The sequence below is a fragment of the Macaca thibetana genome, chromosome 6, assembly GCF_024542745.1.
Source record: "Macaca thibetana thibetana isolate TM-01 chromosome 6, ASM2454274v1, whole genome shotgun sequence".
NCBI classification, from domain to species: domain Eukaryota; kingdom Metazoa; phylum Chordata; class Mammalia; order Primates; family Cercopithecidae; genus Macaca; species Macaca thibetana.
The window spans coordinates 23,478,411-23,492,201 of record NC_065583.1 but is presented as its reverse complement, the minus strand read 5'-3'; the positions used below and the strand labels follow the sequence as shown (position 1 = coordinate 23,492,201).

The following is a 13,791-nucleotide window of genomic DNA, read 5'->3' as shown; positions in this document are numbered from 1 at the left end:
TTGCGATCAGGAGTTCCATCAGAGAGTAAATCCAGGGACTTCCTCATCTTGAGGCACAGCCTATACTCAAAGTTCACACAATAGGCTTTGCTCCTCTTTGCATATGTTGGTTCCTTGAAGACTTGTGGCAAAATCTTATTCCTTCTTCAAGGTTCAAATATTATGGACTCTGTAAAGAAACTTCTCTTGATCCCCAGGTTGAACTGATCCTTCCTTCCTTGTACTTTGAACAAGTATCTGATTTGACACTTGGCACATAGCTAGATTGGAACTGACCATGAACTCTGTGAAGTAAAGGACAATATCTTTGTGCTCCAACCTGTTCAGATAGGTGCGCCCTAATTGTCTGTTGAATTAATCCCAATAATAGCACCAGTAACCATGATCTCATTTAACTCTTATAAACATGAGAAAGGTACTGTTATTCTCCCTACTTTTCTGATGGGAATACTCAGGTTTAGAGGCGTTAAGTAACTTGTCTGAGGTCACACAGCTAGAAAGCGGCGGGACTGAGATTTGAACCTAGATACGATCATCTCTAGAGCTGAGTTCTTAATAAGTTCTCCCATTCTTCCATAGCCATTCACATGGAGCGTTTTCCTCCAGGTGATAAACACCTACCTCAAATGTTCCATAGAAGCTGGTCCAGGCAAACCTGCCAAGACGGACGAGTAGGAGGGAGTTGGAGATTTCAAGCTGAATTGGAGCAGAAGAACCTGAACCCGTGTCTTTGCCTCTATATGGGGTTAAGAGGCAAATGTCTTTAATTTCTCAAAGTATCTCTTCCTGAGCAACTCCATGAGTCAGACACATACAAGTGTTGTGGCATGTTGGACAGTCTCTGAGAAATGGTACTTCTTTTCTTGTAGTTGACCTTTTCTGGGGCCTGTGAGCCAGTTGACCTTTGCATATCCCCTCACCTGCAATGGCTAAGGGATAACTCTTTAGTTGCCACTCTTTGCCTGTCACTTGCGTCAAGTAAATGGAAGTTGCCAAGGTTCAGCCGTGATCTAGAGCCTGAGTCTCACTAGCTGACATCAGGGCGAAATGGGCACATGAAGAAATACCAGTAAGAATTTCAGTGGGACTGAAACTACGGATCATATGTAATGGGGAGTCAGGCCTTCTGGGTCATAATGATACAAAGAAGAGGCCTTTTCTGAAAGCCCGTGGAGCAGGTCACATATGTGTTCAGACATCCAGAACATCACAGCATGCCCCTGAACCTAGTTTTCTCATTTAGGTTCAAGAAGGAAACCTATGATTCCTGCTCAAGGCTCTTATTGCAAAATGTTAGAACTGGAAGGGACTTCGGAGATGACCTAACCCAACAAATATATAATATTCATCTTTCTGCTGTCCAATCCTGTGCCTATAGCAATGGCAACCATTACTAATGGATGACAGTGTTCTCTCTGGAAAGGCCTAAATGCAGCCTCAGAACCCTTTAATGCCTAGTGATCCAAGCAACAGTGGTGTTGACCACAGACTCCAACCAGGACCTTCAACTTTTAGCTTAGCTCTCTTCACATGCTTCCTTCTTGGGTCTGTAGGATGAGAGACTTGCATGGGCAATGCAAGAGTTTCTGTCTTGATTTGATGTTACCAGGAACAACTGGAGATCTTGGGAAAAAGCAAATAGGTCAGGAGATAGGAAGTTAGGGTCTAGTCTTGGTATTGCCACAAAGGGGCTGAGGGATCATAGGCAAGACACAAGCTCCCTGGACCTCAGTTTGCCTCCTCTGTAAAAAGAAGGGCTTGAAAGAACTACACAGTGGCCCTGAGCCTTCTTTCAGAAGTGTGGCCTTGGGATGTTTTTGGTATGTTGAGATATGTAGTGCTGATAGATGTTCCCTGCAGGGTCTATGTTGTACACATGCCCTACTCCAGCAAGGGCAAGCATGGGACCATCCCGCTGCCCCTCCACACTCCCATGCCTGTAGCAGACATTGACAGTCATTCACAGCACTCTTTCCTGCCCCATGTGGATTTGATCTTAGAATCCTTCTCAGTCTCTTTGGCAAGGGGTCTGAGCAGCCACCACCAACTGATCAGAGTTTGCAAGGGAAAGGAAAACCATCTGCCAGCTGTTATGGGCTGAACTGTGTTCTTTCAGAATTTGATGTTGAAGTCATAAACCCCCACTGCCTCAGAATGTGGTCATATTTGGAGATAGGGTCTTTACAGAAGTAAAGACGAAACCGTGATAGGAAAAGGAAAGAGAAACAAAGATTGCCGCATAACTCCAGATGGGGCCTGAGCCATCCTCTAGATATCTTTGGGAAATTCTATTTTGTTTTGCTTTGGAAAAAGTCACCTGAAGACCAGGCGTGGTGGCTCACACCTTTAATCCCAGCACTTTGGGAGGCCGAGGCAGGCGGATCATGAGGTCAGGAGATCGAGACCATCCTGGCTAATATGGTGAAACCCCATCTTTACTAAAAAAATTACAAAAAAATAGCCAGGCATGTGGCAGGCTCCTATAGTCCCAGCTACTTAGGAGGCTGAGGCAGGAGAATGGCATGAACCTGGGAGGCAGAGTTTGCAGTGAGCCGAGATCATGCCACTGCACTCCAGCCTGGGTGACAGAGCAAGACTCCATCTCAAAAAAAAAAAAAAAAAAAAAAAAAAAAAAAAAAAAAAAAAAGTCACCTGAAGTCCCAAGCATCAGACACAGCCTGTTGGCTCACCTAGAACTTTCTAGCTTTTTCTCGGAACTAAGGTTACAAATGGAAACGAAATCAGGCACTGGAGAAATAGGGGTGATTGGAAGACACTTAAATCTTCAGCAAGGCTAAAGGGTTAAATCACCTTATTTCAGACCTATTGGGGTTTGACTGGCTGAGACTTAAAAAGAGAAGCTGGGAGCCAGGGAGCCTGGAGCTGGGAAGGTTTTCTTCTCGCCTCTCAGCTCAGGGTTTGGCATTTCACCTGCTAGATGGCGCTGTCCTCTAAGGAAAGGTACCAGCTCGGCTTGAACGGGGGCTCAGTCAAGGAAACAGGGAACAACTAAAGTTGAAAAGAATTGATGGGCAGGAGTAGAGGGGATGGAGGCAGCCCTTTCCCCAGCAGCAACATCTCTTTCTGTGGTAGTGGCTCTTGTTCTCTTTATAGTTTTTATTCTGCAGTGTGGGAGTTTTGTACACTTCATCTGAAAAGTTACAGGGCCTTTGCTCTGAAGGAAAGTGAATAAGAAATGAACGTGCGTGCGTGTGTGTGTGTGTGTGTGTGTGTGTGTGCGCGCGCGCGTGCATGTATGTTTTGTGTGTTGTTGTCAGGAGGCAGGAATGGTCATGGATGCCCCACCCCAAGGCTGCAACCTACAAATGACACGTCTCAGCTCTGGTCTTTGGCCTTGACTTACACAAGATCAGTGGGAAAAAGAAACAGTAAGTCCTTTCTCTATCCTGCCTGCAGAACCCTATGCCTGGGACTGTTGGTGGCTTTGCTCTGAAGCCTTCTAGCTCAGCTCCATTTAGGGGCAAACTGCATGTAGGCACTGAGACCTCCCTTTCCGTGCAATTTTATTGTTAGACTGACAGGCTGGATCCTGGTCTGCATGTGAAATCAGGGACACAGCCTGCAACTACTCCCACTCTATCAGCAGCCAGAAAGAAGGAAAACAAAGATAAGGGGAGGGGTGATGGGGGGATGGAAACCAGGAGGGGACCCAAGAGGAGGGAGGGGAGGGAGGAGCAGAGAGAGGAGACAAGGGACAAAGAACAGAGGTGAAGGGTGAAGGGTGTGGGGAGGGGAGAGTGGGGCAAGGATGACCAGGTGTCCAGAGAGGAAGCAAAGGGCAATGGGGAGAGGCCGTTGGGAAGCAGAGAGGCCGGCAGGCTGGCGGAAGTGGAAGAAGACACAAGTGAAGGGAGGGGAGGGAGGCTTCTTTAAGCAAACAGGAAGACAGGAGGAAGGGAAGTCTAGTAATTAGAGAAAAGCTGACCAAGACCCAGAAAGGAGGAGAAGACTACTACAATGAGGAAGCTGCAGAAAAGCCAGGCAGGAGATAGAGACAAGGAAGCTTTAAGGCAGGAGGTTCTGGAAGCAAGGGAGGCAGAGAGCAGAGCTGATCTAAGAAAGGAAAAAAATCGAGGAGAGGGAACCAGCAAAACACAACACAAGCGAGAGCGAAGGAACGGGGAAAGAGCCATTAAAAGAATGCTTACCTTACAGTCGTAAAAACTGGAATGTGTGTGTTTTGGCCTGCGGCCATTGTCCAGGAAACACAGTATGGCTTTTAAGCAAATTGTGGAGTGGCGGCGTCCACATGTTAGTAACTCGCCCTGGTCTGCTGCTTGGCAATGCAGCTGTGCGGAGCTGCCCTCTTGTTGGCTGGCAGCCTGGTGCTGGGGACATGTGATGGGGTCTGCTCTTTGAACAGAGGGGCATGCCTGCTCCATTTATAGTGCTCCAAGTTCAGGCATCAACATCTTCTCCAGGACAAGAGCTGAGATGTGGTCCCTTTGAGGATGTTTCTCGGAGGGACTGCGGTTGAGGTTCTCGGAGGGCAAAGGGGGAGACATGGTTAAAGACCATGGAGGGTGGAGATTTAGGGAACGGCCTCTGGAGTCTGATGGCCACCATTCAGTTCCTCGTTTTATCAATTCACTGCATAAACTAGCATATGTCACTTCATCTCGCTGGACCTCTCTGGGCCTCAGTAACTCATCTGTAAAATGGGGTTGCAATCATACCGGTCTCATAGGGTTCTGTCTGGTAAGGCTTAACTGAGATGATCATGTGTCTGTCAGAGTGGCTAGCTCATATTAATGCTCACGAAATGTTACTAAGCTTATTGCTGTTAGTGTGATGTTAGCATATTAAATGTTAGTAGGATTCTGTGTATGATTATTAAGGACTAGATAACTGTGTGGGGGTGTGTGTGTGTGTGTTCTGGGGGATTGGTCCTTAATGCAGACTAAAGGGCTGAGATTTAAGGATATTTTTATCATGGGAATTATCTGTGCGAAGCATTGTTTGGGAAAATAAATCCAGTGGTGACATGTGGGCTTCTCTGGGGAGCAGGGGAGACCATTTTAGTGGCCAGAGCATGCATGAGAGAGTGGGGTCCTGAACTAGGGACATGGGGTGCTAAAAAAGATTGAAAGGGCATTTTGAGAGACACCCCAAATCCAAAGCACTTTACGATTGGATGGTGGGAGAGGGAAATTTGACTCCAAGGTTTTGAGACCAAGAATAGGAGTAAGAGGGAGCTCTCAAGCTAAGAATGATTTTTACGCTTTCAAAGGGTTGAAATAAGCCAAAAACAGAAACAAAGGTATAGGGCAGAGCTGGTATGTGGTCTGCAAAGCCTAAACTATTTACTCTTCAGCCGTTTACTGAGTTACCTCACCCCCCTGGTCTGGCCCCGGGACTCAGAAGACTCTGCCCCAGAAACAGAGAAGTCTGGAGGGATTTTTGGACAGAGTGCAGTGTCCCCCAGAAAATCAGAGTGATGGGACTAGCGCCGGAGCAGGATTGTATGAATAATACATCAGTTTAAGAGTCACCTATTCATCCTGAAAATAGTTTTTGAGTGCGAGCTGGGGAGACAGATCTGGTGTGACTTCTGGCTACTCGTGATGCTGGCCAAGTTATCAACCTCTGTGGGTCTTGGTTTCCCCACTTGTAAAATCGAGATGATAACAATACTTACCCCCTGGATTTTTTTTTTCCGGTGGGGGGAGGAGAATTAAATTCAATATGACATGTAAAGCTTTTAAACAGTGGCTGTCACACACCTGCAATTAACATGAGCTTTTACTGTTGTGGAGGACCTAGAAGCCCAGAGCTAGAAATAAACATGGGCATTTGCAAACCTGTAGTAAAAGACGGATTGGTCTGGGAAATAACAGTAAGCAAGTATCAGTTGCCATTATCATCATCATCAATAGGATTACTCCTTTGCTGTTGTTAGAAATTCGGAGACTTGTCTTGGGACCCCACTGACCTCATCTGTAAAGCACTTGGCTTGTTTAGATTCCTTCCAACTCTGTCTTTTAATTTTTTTAAATCAATTCCCTTCTTCTGCATTTGCCTCCCTCCCTTCTCTCTGCAGTTACAGGCAGGCTTAATTCTCTTTGCCATTTCTGACAGCCGAGTCATCTCACCCCCATCCTCTTAAACCCCAATTTTGTTAAGGACTGTGTCTATTTTTACCCTCCCCATTCCTGGTGCCTTCGTTGCCTTTTGCGGCCCCTCCCCTTCTGGGCCACACTTCCCAACAAAAGGGTGGCTCATTTTTCATGCGCTATCAGCCAGCGTCACCCTCCCAGGTGTTTGTCCTTGTTTCTCTGAGTGTCGGAAGTTCTTCCCGCTAGGACTTTCTGAGAGCGTGGAACGAGTCCCAGAATTTCTAATCCTCCCTGTTGCAGCTGAGCCCCTTCCCACACTCAGCTTAAGGAAGAAAGGAAAAAAAAAAAAAAAAAAAAAAAAAAGATAAAAGGCCCACGGGGAGCGAGGCACGCAGGCAGGGCGGGTGGCTGGGCTGTGTAGGTGCTGGTCGTGTACTGCATGCTGCCGGGCCTTGCGCTTTCCTCGCTTTCCTCGAGGGGCCAGGGGTGGGAGAGAGATTACGGGAGAGAGATTACGGCCATCAAGATAAGGCAGAGCATATTCAAACTGGAAGCAAAAATGGGCTGTTTTTCCAATAGTAAGTAATCAGGGAACAGGAGGATGTAATTTGCAGATTAGGAAAGTGAACAAAGAACATAAAATTAACTTTATAGGAAAGAGGAGCGTGGTTTGTTTGAAGAAATAAACCTCCATAAAGCATTATTGTTGATAAAATCGGACTGTTGATTTAAACTAAATAGGAAATATGACCAAATCAGTGAGAAGAGCAGGACTCGGTGGAAGTTGAGGTTGAAACTTTAAGCAGGCATGGAAGGCTGGGATGGGCCTGAGAGAGCTGACTGCCTGGTGTGTGTGTGTGGCCAAAGTGAGGATACCTGTGCCAAGGGCACAGATAGGAGGGCTGTGCCTTACCAGGATGCCTAAATTGCCTTTGTGTAGGGATTGTCTTTCTTTTAAAAGTGGCCTTCACTTCTAAGAACGGGTAAAAGGCAAATATGCTATTGCACAGATGCAATCACCCTCTTGCTTTCTCCTCCTATTTTTACTTCTCAAATACTCACAAATGCACATCAGAAACACCAGTGACTCTCCCCTCAAACACCAGCATTGACCTGGGTTCCAAAGCAAGAGTCCCTGAGCGATGCCTTTGATGCCGAGGTGATTGGAGCTGGGCTTCTGCCCGCTTTTATCACAGACAGGTTGACCGGATTAGGATAATACCTCTGCAGTGGGCAGTGAGCAATCCAGCTCTATGCTGTGAGAAACGCTTTATTACCTAAAGCAAAGTCTTCTTGGCCTCACATTGACCGGGATGTGAGACTTTTGTTGTTTTTGTTGTCTTTGACCTGCTGAGGCCAGACTCTTCCCAAGGACTGAAGTTCAGAGAAGCCTCCCTGCCTAGCAGTGTGCCTCAAAGTCTTTATTTACCACTCCAGGCATTCTCTCCTCTTTTTTCCATCTTGCTCTGGGCCCCTGGAAACTGCATCATGGGAATCCCTCACCTTCTGGCTTTCTATAGGGTTCAGCTGATGGGAGGCACCAGTAAAAGCCCATGGGCACAAGGAGAGGGAGAGGTCAGTGTATTCATTCCGTTCCTGCCAGGCTGTGGGCTGGCAGTGGCTTTCTCTACCCAAATTCAGAGCTCCCTTTCAGCTACAGCTACAGCCCCAGCTAGAGTGCTCTCTGGGTTTAGGGGCCTGACTTTGTCCCTTCAGGCATTGGGTTGTCATGAACCCACTGATGCTGCTGCGCCTCGGATGCTTTACCATCCTTTATTGCTTCCTTTAAATGTGCCCTCGCATCAAAACAGTTCCTTTGTTAAACTCTCCTCTAGTGCCCCCATTTGAGTGTGTCTTCCCTGAAGAGTCCTGGTGGATATAAGTGATGAGAGCTCCTATGTGGAAACCAGAAGGCCTGGGCTGCAGCTGAATACCTGTCACAAGTTCACCGTGTGACTTTGGGCAAGTTGCTTCTCCTTTCTGGACTCAGTTTCTTTACCTGTGAAATGGGGATGGTGATTGGGTGACTTTTCAGCTGAAACATACAATGATTCTGTTTTCACTCGTGGTATAGTGAGCAGAGCTTTGAAAGAAAATAAACATGGATTTGAATCCTGGCTCTGACACTGACTAGGTGTGTGACCTTCACCCAGGTACTTACCCTCTCTGAATCTTGGTTGGTATTATTAGTAAAACAGAGACAATAACCCATTCCTTGCAAGTTTCAGGAGCGGATTGAATGAAATGACATGTGTGAAAGCAGCTAGAGCAGTTCCCATAAAACAGGCATCATCCAGTCCACTTGGGAGCCTTTCTCTTCTTTCCCGGCTTTCCTGGTGGGAACATGCCAGCATGAGGGACGAGAAGTTTGTTGGCTCCAGAGGTTCCCATTTGTCCCATGTCTAATACTGCTTATTTGTTTTGCTGACAGCTCAGCCCGCAGACTCCCTTTCCTTTATCCTTTCCAATCTGTTTGGTCCTTGCAGACTTCTCACTGGAGTCATTCCTTTAAAGGGAGAGCGGGACTGTGATTCACTGAGGGAGAAAGCCAGAATGTGGTGCTGCTTGGCTGGCCTGCTATTCCAACCAGCACAGGGGTCTCTTTCAGCTCAGTTGCCTGGGACAACTGATACATTTCAGGGACCTTAACCTTTGTGCTTTAGGCGGATATCACTTTTATAACAGAGGTAGGGCCCATATTTTTCATGGTAATTACTTGGCCCTAGATTTTAGGCCAAAAAGAACTCTCACCCAACTAGTCCTGCCCGGCCCCAAACTTGTCAGAAGTGATTGTATATAGAGATTTTTTTTTTAAAATATATATAGAGGGAGCTAGGCATGGTGGCTCACTCCTGTAATCCCAGCGCTTTGGGAGGCCGAGGCTGGCAGATCACTTGAGGTCAGGAGTTCAAGACCAGCCTGGCTAACATTGTGAAACCCCATTTCCACTAAAAATACACAATTAGCCAGGTATGGTGGTAGGCACCATAATCCCAGCTACTTCCAAGGCTGAAGCTAGAGAATCCCTTGAACTCAGGAGGCGGATCTTGCAATGAGCCGAGATCATGTCATTACATTCTAGCCTAGGTGACAGAGAAAAACTCTATTTCAAAAAAAATCTTTTTAACACTTCAAAAAATATACTTTATATACTTTTTGTATATGAAGTGGGACTCTTGAAATGTTTGCTTAAAGTTTCAAAATTTAAGTGTGTGACCTGCTGATAGGCCCAGGTGTGGACATGAGTGAAAGCAAACATGAGTGAAAGGAAATTTGTCAATAATATTCTTCCATTCATATGCAGTGTCTTCTTTTTTCATTTCAGCATCTCAGTCTGCAGAGGCTCAACATCTGTAGCTGCCCATAGTTGGCTAGAGACCCCTTGCAGTGACTTTCAGGGTCAAGGTGGGGACCCGTAATTCTGTCCCCATTGAATATCAACATATCTGCCTATGTTTGTCAGTACCCACTGAATACTCCCAAGTATATCCATCTTCTTCTATCCATCTAGCCATCCTCCTATGCACAAAATGTTGTAGGCTTTCTATAGTAATTTCAGAAAAAGTGTCAGTCACAACTCCAGGCTTAAAAAAAGTAAAGTGTATTTGCATACTCCAAACAAAGATAAAATGTTCTCTCAAAATATCAGGTCAAGCAAGAACTAAGTGCCCAGTAGTGGTAATAGGCATTGTTGAAGTTCACAGGAATCAGAAAGCACAATGTGGCAGATAATAAAGACTGACTTTAAAGAAGAAATGGAGAAATTTCTTCAGTCTCCTCTAAGCTCTGAAAAATAATCAGGCCTTAAAGAATGAGTAGGGTTTATGTGCATAGAAAGAAGGAGGAAAACCTACGAGAGAAGGCATGGGGGATAGGAGAAATGACAAAGGCTAGGAAATAGAAATCTGAAAGTAGACTGGTTTGGCTAAAGTGGAGTGTTTGAGAAAGTAGCTAAGGTAAGATTGGAAAGATTGGTTGATGCTGATTTATGGAAAAAAGGCTGGAGCATGAAACTGAGGAACATAAGATTTCCCTGCAGGTAATGAAGGATTCTTGAAGGTTTTTCTAGCTGGGGAGAAGCATCTAGCAGAAGTATGCAGAATGACTTAGGCTATGGGTGTTTGCCTTATCTGTCAACTAATTCATAGATTCATTCAACACGAGTTGCATGAGCTTTCCTATGTGCTTAATTCACTGGTCATGACTTGGCACTGCTTATTATTGTTATTTATTTTTTAAGACAGAGTCTCATTTTTTTGCCAGGCTAGAGTGCAATGGCACGATCTTGGCTCACTGCAACCTCTGCTTCCCAGATTCAAGTGATTCTCCTGCCTCAGCCTCCCAAGTAGCTGGGACTACAGGCACCCACCACCTCACCTGGCTAATTTTTGTGTTTTTAGTAGAGACGGGGTTTCACCATGTTGGCCAGGATGGTCTCCATCTCTTGACCTCGTGATCCACCCGTCTCAGTCTCCCAAAGTGCTAGGATTACAGACGTGAGCCAGAGCACGCGGCTGGCACTGATTATTATGTCCTAGTTCTTTCTGAAGCCAAAGGAGACTTAGCCCTTGCTTTGGGGAGAGCTGCTTCTTCATCAAGACCAAATAATTAAGATGAAGAACAAGTGAGTAACCATTGCAGTTAACTTTTTTTCAAGAAAATATTTTTATTGTAAAATTAAACCCAGCTATAGAAAACCAAGCAAAACAAATATTTAGCTTATTGAATTATATAGTGAATACCATTGTTAACTACCACCCACATCAAGAAATAGAATCGCTGGCTACTTGTGTAACCCCTTTACATGTCCCAGGCCAACACAATCCCTCCCTCCCTCTGAAAGTAACCATTATCTTGACTTTTATAGTAATCACATTTTTTTTTTAAACTTTAACAGTCTCTTATTACCAAACTCCGTGCAACTGATAACTCTAACCCAGCTAAGAGCAAAAATGGCATTGCTAACAAGATCAAGGATGGAGGGGCAGACCCAATAAAGATTGTCTCTTAAAACAAGGATTGGGAAAAATATATATATATCTGCATAAGTGTTTCTTAAAAACTAAAACTTTCCAATGTTGCAGAAAAAATATCCCAAAGTGATTTCAATTCATTAAAATCAGCATTTGGCAGCTTGTGCTGCCTTAGAAATCCGAACTCAGGATAACTCTAGGAGAAAATCATCCCCTCCCATTAAAAGAATTCCCATTTTTCCTCTTCCTTGTTTAAATTTCACTGCGTATTCCACAAAACACCCGAAGAGTAACAACAAGAGCCAGCTCACTTCTCTCAGCCCCTGTCTATCTGTTCAGGCTCACCCCAAATATCCCTTAGAAACCTTCACCTCTACTACAATCAGGAAATTAAGCCCTAATTTCAGGGCTGGATTTCTAGAAACTTGTTTAAGATCCTCATGCTTTCTTCACTCCTTGAAAGATCAAGGGAGCAGTGTACCTGGCAGAGACTGGAATGGCTGCTGGGCTGGCCAAAGGGGGCCTTTCTTTTCTTTTTTTTTTTTTGAGACCAAGTCTTGTTCTGTCACCAGGCTGCAGTGCAATGGCGAGATCTCAGCTCACTGCAACCTCTGCCTCCTGGGTTCAAGCGATTCTCCTGCCTCAGCCTCCCGAGTAGCTGGGACTACAGGCGTGCGCCACCGCGCCCAGCTAATTTTTGTATTTTTAGTAGAGATGGGGTTTCACCATGTTGGCCAGGATGATCGCGATTGCTTGACCTCCTGATCCGCCCGCCTCGGCCTCCCAAAGTGTTGGGATTACAGGCGTGAGCCACCGCGCCTGTCTGGAAAAGGAGGCCTTTCTAAGCAAACATGCCCCAATATCTTGTAACTGAAAGTCTAACCAGGCAAAACCAGGGAGCATCCGGCACCGAACTATGGCTGTACCTAAAGGTGCACATCTCCCCACTTTAGCCATACGGGTAAGGGAGGTAAAGAGAGGCAAGTGAGTATTTGACCTCACATGTCTTCTGAGAAAATTGTGTATTTTAGGCCAAAGCTGTGTTGCAGAGAAAGTCATTTGGTCAAGTGATAGCCTTTGCTGTGTCTGCCTGGACAAAGTTGCCATTCCTGGGCAGCCTGTTGCATGGCTGCTTTACAGAAGCTTTTCATCCTCATGCAGAATACTTAAAATTAATAGGGAAAATTTCAATTAGACTTCACACCTGACAAATACTTTAACAGCAGTTTCTCAATAACTGTTAATGGAGACAGACTACCTCTCAGTTGAGGATCACAGCTCCTTCCGGTCAGTAGGCTTCTTGCCTGACCTCTCTAGCAGCTCATTGGTCTTGGAAAAGTGTCTACATCCAAAGAAACCTCTATACACTGATAACAGGGAAGAATGAGCTGTTTGCAGTACATGGTGCCGCTTCCTCTCCATGGCACTGTCCTCTTCTGAGCATAAGAACCCCAGAGCAAGAAGGCAAGGCCATTGGAGTTCTGGTTTAGCCAGGACACAGCTGCATTAGCAGAGATTGCTCCCAGCCTCTCTCCTTATGAGAATTGGCTTGATGGGCTTGGAACAGTGAGGACAGCATTGAGTAAAACATCTTGTTTGACCCACCCAGATAAATCTCCATGGCTGGGATGAACAAAGCCGTCTATGTCTTTAGACAGCTCTTTATAAATGTTTTCCAAACTGGGCAGAGGTGGAACAGGTCTTTGAACACAAAAGGAGATCCACGAGCTTGGTGGGGTCCATGATATGGATCCTGTCTTGGAATGACATCCTTCATATCTCTTATGTCACACATCTGGGTCCAGGTGAAGATTTGGTGTGGGAGAGGATAAACAGTGTAATGCTTGCTTTCTACTGCAGCAGATCACATGAGCTTTATAAAATATGGTTTCCCAAATTCTTTGCTGAGGTGCTTTTTCCAATCTCACCAAAGCCCACGACCATGTTGTAGGTGTGAGTCTGAGCAGGGCTGTGGCCATGTTTCTCTGGACACAGATTAACTACTCTGCTCAGTGGTGAGGAGGGCAGTGTCCCAGGCTCACCTTGCCCAGCCTGGTCCTTCTTGGCAGGGCTGGCTACCACATGCCCACTATCCTCAGCTATGACAGCCACACCGGTCCCCAGGTCGGTGGGCTTGGGACTCTGGGCATGTCACTTCCTGGAGGCTAGGGGAGAAGAAGTAGAAAGTCTCCTGGCCGAGCCCAGGAGGGGACCCATGAGGCTCATCCTGGCTGTGGCAGTCAGCAGTTGGCCTACTTTCTTGCATTTATTTATGATTTTGTTATTCAAGTATGCATCCCTAAACTGTATAGTTTAGTCTTGCCCATATATATATTATTATATATATTATATATAAATATATATACTATATAAGTATATATAGTATATATTTATATGTATATATTTTTTAATGTGATTTTCAGGTCTCTCTTAATCTATGGTTTTCCACTCCACCTCTTTCTCTTTCCTATAATTTATCTGTTGACAAACCTGGGCTATTTGACTTGTCAGGTTTCCTGCAGTCTGGATATTTGACTGCTCATTCATGGTTCAGTTCAACCGCTTTTGTATTTCTTGCGAATTGAGACCTGGATCGAGAGGTACGATCTGACACTGGTTGGATCCCTTAATGAGGTTATAAGTGGTGTTGGGTCTTGTGTCTTCATCAGAAGGTATATAATGTCTGTTTTTTGTTCTTTTCTGGTATTAGTTGAGGTAGATGCTCAGCATCTACATTCATT

General features: G+C 45.4%; 1 long non-coding RNA gene and 1 pseudogene across 1 annotated transcript; both read right to left on the bottom strand.

Moving 5' to 3' along the window:
- Nucleotides 1-1,430: 1,430 nt before the first annotated feature.
- On the bottom strand, nucleotides 1,431-4,279 carry LOC126956764 (uncharacterized). Its single transcript, XR_007726466.1, has 2 exons — nucleotides 4,170-4,279; nucleotides 1,431-1,623 (listed from the first exon to the last, which is right to left on the bottom strand). It is a non-coding gene; the product is annotated as an uncharacterized LOC126956764 (long non-coding RNA).
- An 8,018-nt stretch (nucleotides 4,280-12,297) lies between these two features.
- On the bottom strand, nucleotides 12,298-13,276 carry LOC126956086 (uracil-DNA glycosylase-like; annotated as a pseudogene).
- Between the last annotated feature and the right edge of the window lie 515 nt (nucleotides 13,277-13,791).